The 13,865-nt window shown below is 36.8% G+C and overlaps 1 protein-coding gene and 1 long non-coding RNA gene across 3 annotated transcripts in view; both read right to left on the bottom strand.

The window, feature by feature from the left end:
- The window catches only part of SMYD3 (SET and MYND domain containing 3), a 402,483-nt gene that overhangs the window by 318,851 nt on the left and 69,767 nt on the right, over positions 1-13,865 (bottom strand). The gene's annotated exons all lie outside the window — the stretch shown is intronic.
- Positions 11,857-12,418, bottom strand: LOC134169271 (uncharacterized). The gene is made up of 2 exons (XR_009966840.1): positions 12,295-12,418; positions 11,857-11,978 (listed from the first exon to the last, which is right to left on the bottom strand). It is a non-coding gene; the product is annotated as an uncharacterized LOC134169271 (long non-coding RNA).

A 13,865-nucleotide genomic window follows, 5' to 3' on the forward strand; every position in this document is an offset into this window, starting at 1 on the left:
ACTTTATTTCAGTTTCTGAAAGTTCAAAAATTTTACCATTTCTAAACTTGAGGAGCAAAGTTCAGCTTCCTGTTATGCCTCAATTAATCTGGGACTGCAGCAGCACACTGTGAAAGGGACAGACATGGATTACTGCAGAAGACCTTTAAATAAATACGTATATGGAGGGATGGAAGGAAGCCCACTACTTTTTGGCCCAAGAAAAAAAAAGGACAAAAAAAAACCCAAACCAAAACCATGAAACAAACCACATATCTGACTTTTTACAGCCATCTGGATATCTTATAGCAGTTACTGAACATACGGAGCGTAACATATAGCGTGGCAACCAAAGAAAGATGCTTGCAGTATGGAGGGGAGGGCTAGAGGAACAGACCCTTCTATTATTCATAGAAGTGATTTCCCATCCCAATGGCACTTTCTGCCTATTATCAAAAATATAACTTGCCTTTGGACAAACCTCTGATTTCTGAAAACAATGTCATAATTTAGAAAGCAATCTAAAAGCTAGGAAATCGGGAGTTTTGTTGTTTGCGCATTAACAGTAGTCGATCCTCTTCCTTCATGAGAGAGGAAGAAATTTTTTACACTGAGGGTGGTAAAATACTGGAACAGGTTGCCCAGAGAAGCAATAGATGCACCATTCAAGGCCAGGTTGGATGTGGTTTTGGGCAACCTGATCTAGTTGGGCATGTCCCTGCTCATTGCAGGCAGGGGTGGACTAGATGACCTTTCAAGGTCCCTTCCAACCCAAACCATCCCATGAAGCTTCCAGAGGCTCTCTGCTAGACTGTGATCACCATGTAAATGTCATTTGACTCTGATCAATTCTGGTACAACAATAAAAATACTTTCTTGGAAGTCATTCTAATCTTATCAGAATGCAGTGGTCAGCTACTATAATGCTAGGAGAATTTCTTAAAGCAAAGTCCTAAAACTAATCAAAAGGAGTCTTAACCCAAATCTGAGGTTTTTTCCATTGGTACCAAAAGAATAGTCCTTTTTATTTTACAATATCTCAGGCTATAGTAAAACTTCACATTATAGCTGGAAGAGGAGCAAATAAACACATCACTTTTTAAGGTAAAGGAGGCATAAAGAGAGCAGCACCAGAAAAAGTAAACATAAAAGGGTTGTTTTTCTTTCTTTTTAATATCTGCCAAAGACTGAATTGCTCCAATAGCCTGCAATATAAACCTCAACAGTTCCTCATAATTTGCCTGTGAATACTTTTTCTTAGCCTGTTCATTTGGAGATTTTCCCTCAAATCTATCTGATAAGGAAATGGCAATTCAAAAACACTACAGAAAAGAGATGAAAGAAATGGCTGAAATGTAATGCATACACTTTTTCCTCACATACTTGTACAGCTACAGTTTGCTGTTCACCCAAGTTTTATTTCTAGGGTAAGTACTACTATTTTTAAAATTACCCCTGTCTGCTAAGACAGAAGAGGCTTGGTCTCACTGTTAACATGCTCATGAAATTTCACCCAGAAGCAGCATTCAACCACAGCAGAGCCAAATTACTGAAGTTCTCATTACATTCAAGCTGGTGCAGAGTCATGGTTGATATACGAGTCTGTCATTCTCAGCATTGATTTGCAGAGCTCGCTGAATGTCTCTGAGTAGTACAGTCCCTTTAAAGCATTTTTCCCTTCTCTCTGCCATACATCATAACTCAAATTGTCAAATCTTATTTAAATGTCTTTGTTACATTAAAAATATTCATCAGGTTGTCATTATGCTCTAGCTATGCACCTTCTTTCCCTTTAAAAAAAATAATCAAACCATAGCAACTAAGAGACGAGTAGAAAAAACAGCTGATGCAGCAATATAAAGCTCTCATGACCGTCATAATGAAGGATGTTAAAGAAAAATATTACTGATATATTTTGCTGAACTATATTGGTTAAGCAAAGGCTTTCTTGTGTCCCATTGTAGACACTACCCATGTAAGCAGTGTGGGGATCAAGGCTGATGAATCTTTCACTAAACTCTTCATGCTCTCTAGCTCTCCTCTAAGTAGACTTACACAAAGTAATTGCATCACCTGCAGGTAAAACACACAACAAGAATAATCCTCCTATTTCCTTTAAGATCCAGCATCTTAAAATCCACTGTTTTATTGCATATATTCATAACCACAGCATATTAAACCTAAAATCAATTTTGGCAAAAGCACAGCATATAAGTTCACAGAAGTAATTAATGACTTGGTAAAAGTTCCTCACTGACAGAAACTGCAGCACTTTAATTTTACATAAAACAAGTTGTTAGGAAGCATACTCTTCATGGGAGGTAAGGGAACTGCCCACTCAGCATGTTTACCAAACTTGTATGCGCCTGCACTACATCTCCAGTAGGTAATCAAAAACAAGTACGTCTTGTCAAAGGCCAGATGTGTTCAGCTGACAAACTGCTCTACTCAAAAAGGAAGGCAAAGCTAATGTGCTCAATTTCTTTTGCCTATATAATACTGAAATAAAACATCAGAATAAACTATCAATACAAATTTTTGCCAGCACTGATTCCTATAGCTGGCATAGGAAGGTGCTCTAGGAATAAAGGCCTTAGACAAACACATAAATTAAAGTATAAGGCCTCCATATGTATTATTGTTTATAATCTTTCCTACACAGAACTTCGCTTACAAGCCCTTTTTTTTTTGTCTTGCAATTCTTGGTTACTGCCAAAGAGGAGGATGAGGAACAGAAAAAGAAATTTACCTACAGTTGTTGCCGCTCCAAAAGAAGAACTGGCTCAATGGTAACACAGAAGTATCTTATCTAAAGAATATATATTACTAATTTTAGCATGACTAATCTAAATTTAATTTCTCTTTTTAAATCAAAGTATCTGCAGTTCAAATTCTCCCTAAAGCAAATTCAGGATAGGACCAAATCCTTCCCTAAATACCTTCTTTATCAGTCCCACCTTAAATAGCTCCATGGATATTCCTCTCAATAAACCACTATAAAGCTTAACATTTTTCCCTTTACTTTCAGTAACTCCTTTGGCTTTCTCTAGCTAAACACCACCTCAAATCCTAGTCCCTCTATAGCAAGCATCAGGTTTTTCCTACCACTTCACAATTGCTGCTTAGTCTCTTTCATATAAAGGAATTAGATTTAACAAGAATGAATTCTCAGCACCTGGATCACTACACTTCATTCAGAAATATCAGCATGGTCAAATAAAGTTTTTCCAAGAAACTTTTCATAATCAGTTTCTTTTTCATAATGTAGGATTCCTAATGAATAATTTAAAAAACAGGAAGAATGTTTTATTATATGAATCAAAGGCAAATGTACGAAAACAGTTAACTTGCTGAGAGTTCACCCACAAATTGATTATAGCAGAAAGCACTGAAAACTAAATGTGCTACAACCAAATGCAACTGTAACTCTGAACCATCAAGACACAGCCACTCTTGAACTTCCAATTATGATGCCACCTTCATGCCCATGTTTTGATTTATTATATTTACAGACTCTGAGACTGCCAAATTCTAGGATTCTTTTCCTCCTCACACAGATGAGTCTTGCTTTCTCTCAACTGGTTTCAGCTGTTCCAGAGCCTGAACCATCCTTCTCCCGTCTGTCAGTTGAGCATCTACGCTTCAATACTGCAATAAAGAACATGTAACCGTGTGGTTAAATATGGCAAGAAAGGGAAACCACAAGTTTCCCCACTTTGGTTTGTCTTGGTCATGGAGTCATGCTCTCACGTACAGTTTTCCCCTACATACAAGCTTTATCACCAGAGGTGAATGCCTCCTGCTCAGTCCCCCAGCCCAGTCTTGGCTGTGTTCCTGGCTCCCCTTTACTCTCTATTCTAGGATCTCACAGTCCCATAAGTGGGGAATGAGACATTTACACTGACTGACAGTAGAAACAGCCCCCTCCACTCACCCTCCCCTTTGGAGAATTAGGTTTCCCTATCAAAACAGCTTCACAGCTAGTTCAGTTTTAGTATTAAGGATGACAGCATCACCACACTTCTGCTCATTTTCATTTATGCCTTAGGTACCTGGGGTCCCGTCATAAAAAATTCATCAAAATACACATTCTCTTTCATAAGTCTGGCCCTACTAAAACTATGACTCAAAAACTTCAGAGTGATAAGAATTCAGATGCAAAGATACCGCACGGCTGAATTCAGGTCAGCCACTCAACCTCAACAACCAGACCAAATGTTTTGTTTACACAACACAAACCCAGTACAAGGCAACACTACTGTACGGCGGGGAAGGGAGAAAGGTGCCTCTTCAGTTTCAAGTTTACCAGCAGAAAAAAGATTAAGTAGTTTTTCCATGACAGACCTCATCAATCTTTCAGCACTTCCTGATTTTACAGTCACCTATGAAAAAAAAAAAAAAACAGACTTAAAACCAAAGCTTTGAACTGATACCACAATGATGGTAATTTGAGTATAGGCTCATCTGGAAACATACGCTGATAATTAATCCCTTCTGAGCAAAAGTTGTTTTAGTCCTATAACAAGATAATTGAAAATTGTCAATTCCACTCTGACATAATTAAACATTAGATCAGTATCCAAAAATAATATTCATTTGGTAGCTGATTGGCACTTTTTATAACATCTGCCTTCACCTGAAATCTCTTGAGATTCTTTCATTATAGTGAACGCATAAGAAATCTAACTGAAAGATGTACTTTTCAACAGAGTTTCACTTTGGATTTTGAGATTTAGAAATAAGATCGTGAATGCAGACTACAATTTTCTCTCTGTTATATCGAAACCATTGATTTCATTTGCTAGAAACACAAATCAATGCAACATGTAGACATTATAATGGCCTAAAAATATTGAAGTATACTTTTATCCATAACAGGAAATAAAGCCAATTCAGGTAGATCAAGAATTACTTTTTTTTTGTTTATTAGGAAGAATGTTAATGGCAAGGAGAACACACTCAATTGTCTACCAAGGACTGATTTCAATAGTCTATTTTTCTCTTACAAATCTTGTGATTTGGTATGACAGGCTGCATTGCATGCTTCAGAATATTCAAGTTATTAAACACATTTTCTGAAGCACCAACAAGAAAGAGAGTATGGGAAGATAAATAACTGGAAATAAAACAGTAAGATCCGTGAAGAAGCTGGCATGGGTAAATTCCAGAGCTTCCTAAGGAGAATGGAATGAAAAAGCTAGAAGATAAGGTGGTAACAAAGGAAGACTGAAGCAACAACTGGGGGAAAAGAGTCTTATTTTGCCTTGTCCTCTCTTTACGGAGTCAAACGCAGATGAAAGATGTCTATATCCAGAGGGATCAGGTGCTAAAGATAAGGAATTTATTTCAGCTCTTTAAGCAAGTTTTGAATACTTTGGAAAACACACAAAACTTTCAGCTTTAGCCTTTTTAACCAAAAACACCTCACCCATCCTGATCAAAAATACAATTTCCCATAATAAATCAGTAAGGAATTCAAACACAGCGTCACAGTGGCATGTACTTGACTTTCAAATTTCCTTTTCCTACTTCAGTTATTTAATTCAGGTATGCCACACAATCAACTCAGACAGTTACAGAATTTATGTTACTGAAAACTCAAAGCTCAAAACATTTGGGTAATGTAAAATTCAAGCTGTTATATAATTGTAATTCTGTTTGCTTTACAGAAATTGTATATTTTTCTCAACTACACCACATTTTTCCTATGTGCCTTCTCATAAAATTCATTTAACATTGAAGCATACATTAAGAAGGGGAAAACATTTAGATGTTACTAAGTGATGTTAACTAGTAACACACAGGAGTCCTAACAGACAGTCCTGCAATTTTATTTATGACTAAAAACATCAGATAAAACATTTGATACGACATTTTCTGTGGTTAAATACATATTGCCTCCCTTCATAAACAAATATACACAAAGGATTAAAGGAATGAAGTTGAAAATATTTAATCAGGCAATGTTTAATGAGAAATACAAACATTTTGGGGGCAGAAGTGTCTTTGGGTTTGTTTTTTTTAATTTTTTTCATGGTCACATTTGTATCACTTTCAGATTTTCTAGGGAAGGGAAAAATTGTTTATACTATGGTAAAAGTTCCCAAAGGTAAATAATCTTTTCTATAAAAGTTAAGAAATGTCATTTTATCATTGTATTCACACCAAATACTTCATTTTGCCTTTTGTTTCCCCTGTTTGCAAGTGTTTGGTGAAGAGAGGTACATATACTATATATACATGCTGTTTTGGGGAAAAAAAAATCCGCCTTCTTAACAAGCACTACCTTAACAGATGTAAAGGGGTCACGATAAGGTTATAAAGCTCTTACCTCATATGCTTTATAATAAAGCATTTATATAGAATTTCCCTCAAAATTTAAATTAAAAATAATTTTTAAAAGTTAGCAATCCTGCATGGCAAGATCAAGTAAGCAGAAATGTCATGGTTTAGACAAGTTGTAAATCCATAACTGTAAGGAACATACTTCCAACAGCTACAATATTATAATTTGGTTAGTTGTTTTTTTTAATAAAATATATCCATATTTCATTAAAGAAGTTCACAAGTTCCCTTTTTCTGACTATAAGTAGAAAACTGTTTACTTCCTCACTTGCTACAAATTAGAGTGTTGGAAGTGGTAATATAGGGTAGGAAACAGCTGGAATTACCATTTCATAAAATGTCCAAGATACCTGGGACTATACTCAATGTCTGCCAGCACTCTACATTGGCCTAAAGGAATAGTACCACTGACGAGTAAGGCTAATCCAGTATTTTCCACTATCAAGCATCAAGTCTCATCTCGATAACCTATAATCAAGCAGTGCATGAAAATGCATCAGTAAGCGTGTGATCAGCACAGTAGAACGCTGTCAGAACTCAAAACTTGAAATACTTAGCCAAATCCCACAGAAAGTATGAACTGGCACATTAAGCCTTTTGGTCCTCCCTGCTCTGTGCAATTTTCTGTGACTTCTGACCCCATTTTAAGCATCCACCATTCTTCACACCCTACTTCCTAAAACATAATTTATTGGAGCATTTTTTCCGCCAGAAAATCTGAGGCAGGGAGGAGTTCACCTCTGTAGTTTAAGAAACAAAAAACAAAACTGTAATATGTCACTATTAAATGCACCAAATACACATTCTTAATACACATTAAACTGGTCTCATCTTATGGGGATCTGATGGACGTAAGACAGAATATCAGTACTGGGGTATTTGCAGTCACTTGCTCAGAAGGACAAATTGAATTGACCTGCACCCATATAATGCACCAACACTTTAAAAGAAGCATTAATTAGTGACAACCATAAAAGAATTGTTCACATATAAACAGCTCCGAGGCATAATGAAGAACGTATTTGCTTTTTGGCAATTCCCATGAGCTAGCTACAGAAACATTGCAGCCCTTCCTCCTAACAAGACAGTGCAAAGATTTTATGCCACTCTTCAGTTCAGTAAAAAAGACATAACCAGTATGCTCTAAAGGGATTATCGTCAGGTACGGCTTTACTATGCTGATATCATATGATCCTTTGTTCTGTCAGACTGCCCTGTGGAAAAACAGAGGGTTGCAATCATTTCTTCAGGCTTGACGCACGTAAACCAGACCTACATCTTTTAGTGGCGCTACTGACCCCATGCATGAATACAGCCAGAAGCTGGACCAGACGCAGCTGGCTAAGGCTGCTGAGGCACAACCGAAATACAACCAGAAAATTGTGAAAATCAATCAGAACAGTGGGGGATCATTTCAGTGCTATTGTTTGCTAGTACACCAAAATGCAGTAAGAGTACAGAGGTTGCTCTGATGTAGAGCAATTAAGACACAGTGCTATGGGTTCTACCAAGGCAAACCTAATAGAAGCAGTGGTCAGGTGAAAACAATGCAGAGAGTATTGTCCCTGTTACTGAGCTGGTATAGCGGCTTCATAACAGGACAGAAGGAAACCTTCCTCTCCCTGGAGTCCACACAGCTGGTCTTTTAAAACAACTCATAAGTAAACATTAAGGAAAAATCCCTAAAACGTGCATGTGGCTCTTCTGGGGAAGAACTAAACTCCATTTCTTTTCATACAGAATCACAAACAAGGGTTTCATTAATTCTTGAGACACCCATATTCAAGTGGATAGCCATAAGTTGCAAGAACTATTTTTTGTCTCTTCATTTCCTACAAAGAAATCTGTAAGACAACACAGTTCCAGTTACGTTCATCACTACATTTACCCAAGACTGTCACATGAGGAACAGATTACTGTAACCTAATCCAGCCAGACCATATGAGGCCAGTTAAAAGCTGAAGCCAAGGCAGAAAACAGCTGCTTAATTTTGCTATATGCTGGCAACACAACAGAAATTCTTTATAGACTGGCCTCTAGCTATATATTGTTTTTCAGATGGCATTTACTGTTTAAAGCTCTATAGAGGTTACCATTTGTTTACCAGCAAACATCCACCTAACACTCTAGCTAAAATCACCCCTCTTTAAAGGAAAAGCATTAATGATCAGGTGTTTTCATAAAATACCCTTGCCTCTACAGTTCCTATCTCAGCAGAAGGCAGAACCTGCTAACTTTACTAGCAGCAGATATACATTTTCTTTTCTCCTTACATGGGAGGGAATAGCCAACGCAGGGCTTATTATGGAAATTGGTTAAGCATGAGACTGTCAGGGTTTTCCTTGGGATGCAATATGAGGATGTAGTGTATTTTTCAAAAGGTATCTACAATTCTTACCTGTTAGATTTTATAGAGGAATAATCTCAAACATATATTCCTCACTGATGGTCTTTTCTCGCTCCTAAAAAAATATTTCCATTTCTATCAGGTCAAAAAGCTATTTTTTAAAAACACCCTGCATAAAATAACTGTACAGACACAGATTTATAACACACAGGATTTTTCAAAACAATTTCATTATCAGAACATCAAAAGTTTACTTATCTCCAAATATGACCTCAGCATAAATTTAGCCACAGGAAATGAGGATACTGTGTATTTTGAACTTGTTCTATATCCCTCTGAGTCTCGAGTCTACCCAGAAGTTGTGCAGCTTCTTCATATTTAATCCTTTCTATGAAGCCAAAATCTGCAAGTTTAGAATAAGCCTTTATATAACTATTAAACATATTATTATTAAAGACCCTCTTATTAAGCAGCTTTGTGATTTCCTAATAGAAAAGGCCTACATTTGCCCAACTCCATGATTTGCTATCACAATAACTGCAAAGGAAGTTACTTAAATATTTTGGAGAGTCTTAGCTGTTTTCATTTACCAGAAGCGAACAGTTGACTTCGTTCCAAATAAAACATTGTAGACAATATCTAGTTCTGCAATAGTAACTGTTCAGATAAGACTAGCTTGCTAAGAAATTATTTACCTGGAAAAATCTTATTATTAAAATGCTGATGTAATTTTAAAGAAGAACGTCTAGATCAAGACCATCTGTAGTATTTCTGTGACTGCAATACCCAGAGCAACATTGGTTTGCACTGTAAGACACTCCCATCATCCTGCTCTGCCCCCAAGTGCACATACCAGGGCATGAAAAAAGCTGGACACAAGTACACACACATTACTTCTGCTTTTCATCAATAAACACCATTGGCCTCTCAATAGTAATAATAACACATAACATTTTGGTAAAGAATCATCAAAAGATGATTCTTTCTCAAGAAACTATAAAGTTAAAATTTTAGCTTCAAAGTGAGTACCACAGAGCTTATGACCTCCATGTCCTTGTTAAGGAAAAGTAACAAACACTGTCAAACTCAAATAAAGACAGTAGCATGAAAGGTCTTCCAAGCATTATGAAAACACTCAGCTGTAGTAAGACGCAATACTGCAGTCATCTGTTAGCTGAAGGGAGGAAACATTATCTGCCATACCAGCTATTTTTGAGCTGGAATGCAATTGTTTTTTTTTTTAATTTAGATAACCAAAAAAAAAAAAAAATTGCTCAATATTATATTTCTTCACCAAACACATAGTCATCAGAAACCCCCTATCACTAGTTTAACAAGAATTTGTTTTTCATAAGGTCATAAAATGATTCAGATTGGAAAAGACCCTCCAGATCACTGAGTCAAACTGTTAACCCAGCACTGCCAAGTCCACCGCTAAATCATGTCCCTGAAGTGCCACATCTACATGTGTTTTAAACTCCTCTTGCAATGGTGACTCCACCACAGCCCTGGGAAGCCTGGTCAAATGCTTGACAACCCTTTCAGGGAAGAAATTTTTTCCTATTATCCAATCTAAGTATTTCCTGGTGCAACTTGAGGCCTTTTCCTCTCAATTCTATCACTTGTTACTTGGGAAAAGAGACCAACACTTACCTCACTATAAACTCCTTTCAGGCAGTTATAGAAAGCATTGAGGTCTCCCCTGAGCCTCCTTTTCTCCAGACTAGATCAGTCAAGACTGATTTGATAAGATTTCATCTGTATCTCTACACTGTCTTTATTGAGAGTATTTTGTATTTCACAGCGACATTATTAATTTGAAAATAAAAGTGATGCGTGTTGAACATTTTAGATATTGACTGAATGTCATTTTTTGCCCAGTTTTCAAAAAAATTCAGCCCTCAAAGAGCTAGCAACCAGCATTAATATTCCTGACATTGTTTTGTCCTGTTAAATCCAGGCTGTCAGGTCAAGATGATAAAAAGATTGTGTAGCATTGAAATAAAGCAAATACAGAAAATGTGGTTTGTTGGGGTTTTTTTTTAAGGTCACATACACATGAAAAAAATAAAAAATAGGACTGTTTTTATGTTATATTCCCTTGTTTATAAATATAACAATAACTGCTAATATTTTAGACAACAGCTCTATATTCTCATGCAGAGACCAGCTTACTGTAGCAAGCATGTACGTGATTCCTATGAAAGAACAAAAGTAATTTATTGTTCCCTTTCCTTCATAAAAATCAAATGCAGACCATTTCCACTCACTGACCATAAAACCCATGTTATTTATCAGCTGCACCCTTGCTAGAAACCATTATACTTTGTTTCTGCAAAAAAGTGCACAACTGCAGTTCCTAACACAAATTATTACAGCTATCCACTGAAATCAGCAAAGTTAAATATTTTTCACATGGTACGCTGACAGCACATGAGAATACAAAAATGACCAATGCATGTTAGAAGGATAAAGATTTACTCCAATCACTATAACTTCATCCCTCCATTAAATATCCAACCTGTTTCGTAATGTGACCTATTTAAAAGATTTTTTTAAAGCATTTGAAATGCATAAAATTTAATTTCACTCTGTCAGGAAGTTTTAATTCTTATTCCTATGAACGTAAGTTCCAATACAAGTAGGGATATCAGAATGCTCACCTTTAGATAATGTTCCTAAAAAAAAAACAGTGCCAAAGGTTAACCACTGGAGCGTTGCTCACCTTTTTCCAGCACAGAAAATTAGGAATCTTCTACAGAAATGATCTTTTAAAATAAAAAATATTTGTGAAAAGCCCCAACACTGAGAGTAAGGAGAACTACTGGCTACTTTACTTGCAGGCATTTTTGTAGTGAGACTCAGTAGGTTTCAATCAATTCTGATTTCAAATAAAGATTAAAAAAATAAATATTATATTCAACTTTCTGCACCATAAGACACTGATGGAAGAGGTATAAAAGGGAGAGAGAATAGAGCAGCCCAAAATAGGTATGCCAACATAGTCAAGAGATAGCATTAAGGTTATGTCTAGTAAGTAAAGCAGGATTTACATCAGGAATTGGTGGAATAAAATAACTATTTCACATCAGAACACATTGCTTTGCCCACCAATATGGAGGAAAATCATCTATCCTTCTTTTACAGGGTGTTTGAAAAGACATGATGAATTCCAGAAGTAAGCAGACAGATCATCAGGGGTTTATTTTTATAGAGCAGGATTAGTAAATCATCATTTAATGGTGGCTACATCCAAAGGTCGATGTGCAACACAGTATCATGTTTCTGACTGGCCCACACCAGACTCCTTGTGAAAAGACATAGCAACAACATAGATATAAAGAGATCTTTACACTGCAATGTACATCCCAGTACCCACCAATATCTGCCATAGAAATTTCCTGAGCTAAAGGCTGTATTCACCTTAAAAATGGCAGCAATTTCTTCTTCAAATCAGCAGATCAGCAGTCATACCAGTCTAAGACATGACAAATCTAATGTTATCCTCTTCTCTCACACCCTACCTTTCAATATCCCAGCTTCTTACACACTACTAACAGTACAACACAACACAGCATTAGAAACACAGGATTAAATGGCTCCCATAGCTCCATCCAACTTACCAAAGACTGGTGAAGTAGATATCAGATCAGACCAGCCAGATGGTACCTCCAATGAGGGAAAATATTCCAAAGTCCAAGGGCAGACCTGCCAGCCCTTGTCTGTATCTAGCTGGCATCTTGGATGCCGTGCATATAAACCAAAAATAAACAAATGAAAAATTACAAAATTAAAACTTTTACTCATCCTCATGTATCCCCTCTCCTTCCATTTTCTGTCTCTTTTACTCCACAGCAGAGAAAGCAAGGATCAGGATACAAGAAGGAGCTGCTATGCTTCAGCACAACCCAAACACAGCAGCTCTCCTCAACCCCACACCCAAAAGGCCAGGTGAAACAGAGCTGCTTAATGCTCTTCATGGGTTATTCGCACAAGCTGCAGTGCATCGTCACCACCTGCCCCACACCTGAAAACTTACTCAGGTGCCTGCACTCTTACCCTGAACTCAGAGCCAGACAGCAGGGCTACCCTTCACCCAACAGGAGCTGTTTAGTAGCCTGAGAAACATTTAGAACGACCCATGTCTCTACCAGAGCAGACCCAAAGTCAATCAAGCCTTTCAGCTCCAAAAGTAGCCAGCAGCAGGAGTCAAGGAAAGAATACATGAATAAGACAAGTGTTATTTTGGGCAAAACTTCATTTACACAATCTCCAAGGCTTTGCTGATTTGCTTCTTAAGGATGCTGCAAGCCAAAGGTGGTACCTTTATATAATCAATGGGATTTTCTTCCATAGTTTAACCAATGCAAATTATTGCAGATCTAGCAGTTCCACTGTTACAGGAACACAGAAAGGAGAGAATCAGATTTTACTAGATTTATTCTGTTTCATGCCATCCAAAAAATGTATAAGTAAAATTAATTTAAAATATTCTATAGTATTTTGGAATCTTAAATGTCTTGGTCTGTTTCATATAGTAACCCAGCCAGGGAAGATCTCCCCATTCAAAACATTAAAGTGCAAAATTTGATTCCTTTTTTAAAGGACTTTGTTAAAACCATTGTCATAAGACCCAAAGCTTGTTTACTGTGAAATGATACATAAAATGCAACTGTGACTGGAACTCCAGCTGCCTTCTCATTTATCTGGTACCTCTCCACCTGAAGCTAATTGGAGAATAGGCAAAGGCCACCTACCCCTTAGTTCTGCCTTTCTTCCTCCTTTTCCCCAAGCATGTCAAATGGTTCCTTGGTTTTCTACATTCACCTTAAGAACAGTTAGCATTTTTCTAATTGAAATAGAAAAGAAGTGTTAGAATCCCCAAAAGCACTCATTTACTAAAGGAATTGTATTATATTCTGCAACATACAGGCTATTAGACACTTCAGAGCTTTGATGTGAACTAGTCTTACCCCTTTCAAATTGTTTAGTAACAGCACAAGAACAAATAGAGCATCCCTTAACAAATTAGTTTCTGGAGGCAGCATTTATACACCAGTCATGTTACTCAAACAAATCCAAAATTGGCCTGCAAGAAGTTGACACAGTCCCTTCTTAATAAAGACACATGAGCTTCAAAACTATTTATCAAAATGGATTGTGCTTAATCAAGTAAGAAAAAATTGCTGTCACA

Source organism: Pezoporus occidentalis, unplaced genomic scaffold (genome assembly GCF_034315485.1).
Source record: "Pezoporus occidentalis ecotype Australia unplaced genomic scaffold, CSIRO_AGI_Poc_V1 ctg34, whole genome shotgun sequence".
NCBI classification, from domain to species: Eukaryota; Metazoa; Chordata; class Aves; order Psittaciformes; family Psittacidae; genus Pezoporus; species Pezoporus occidentalis.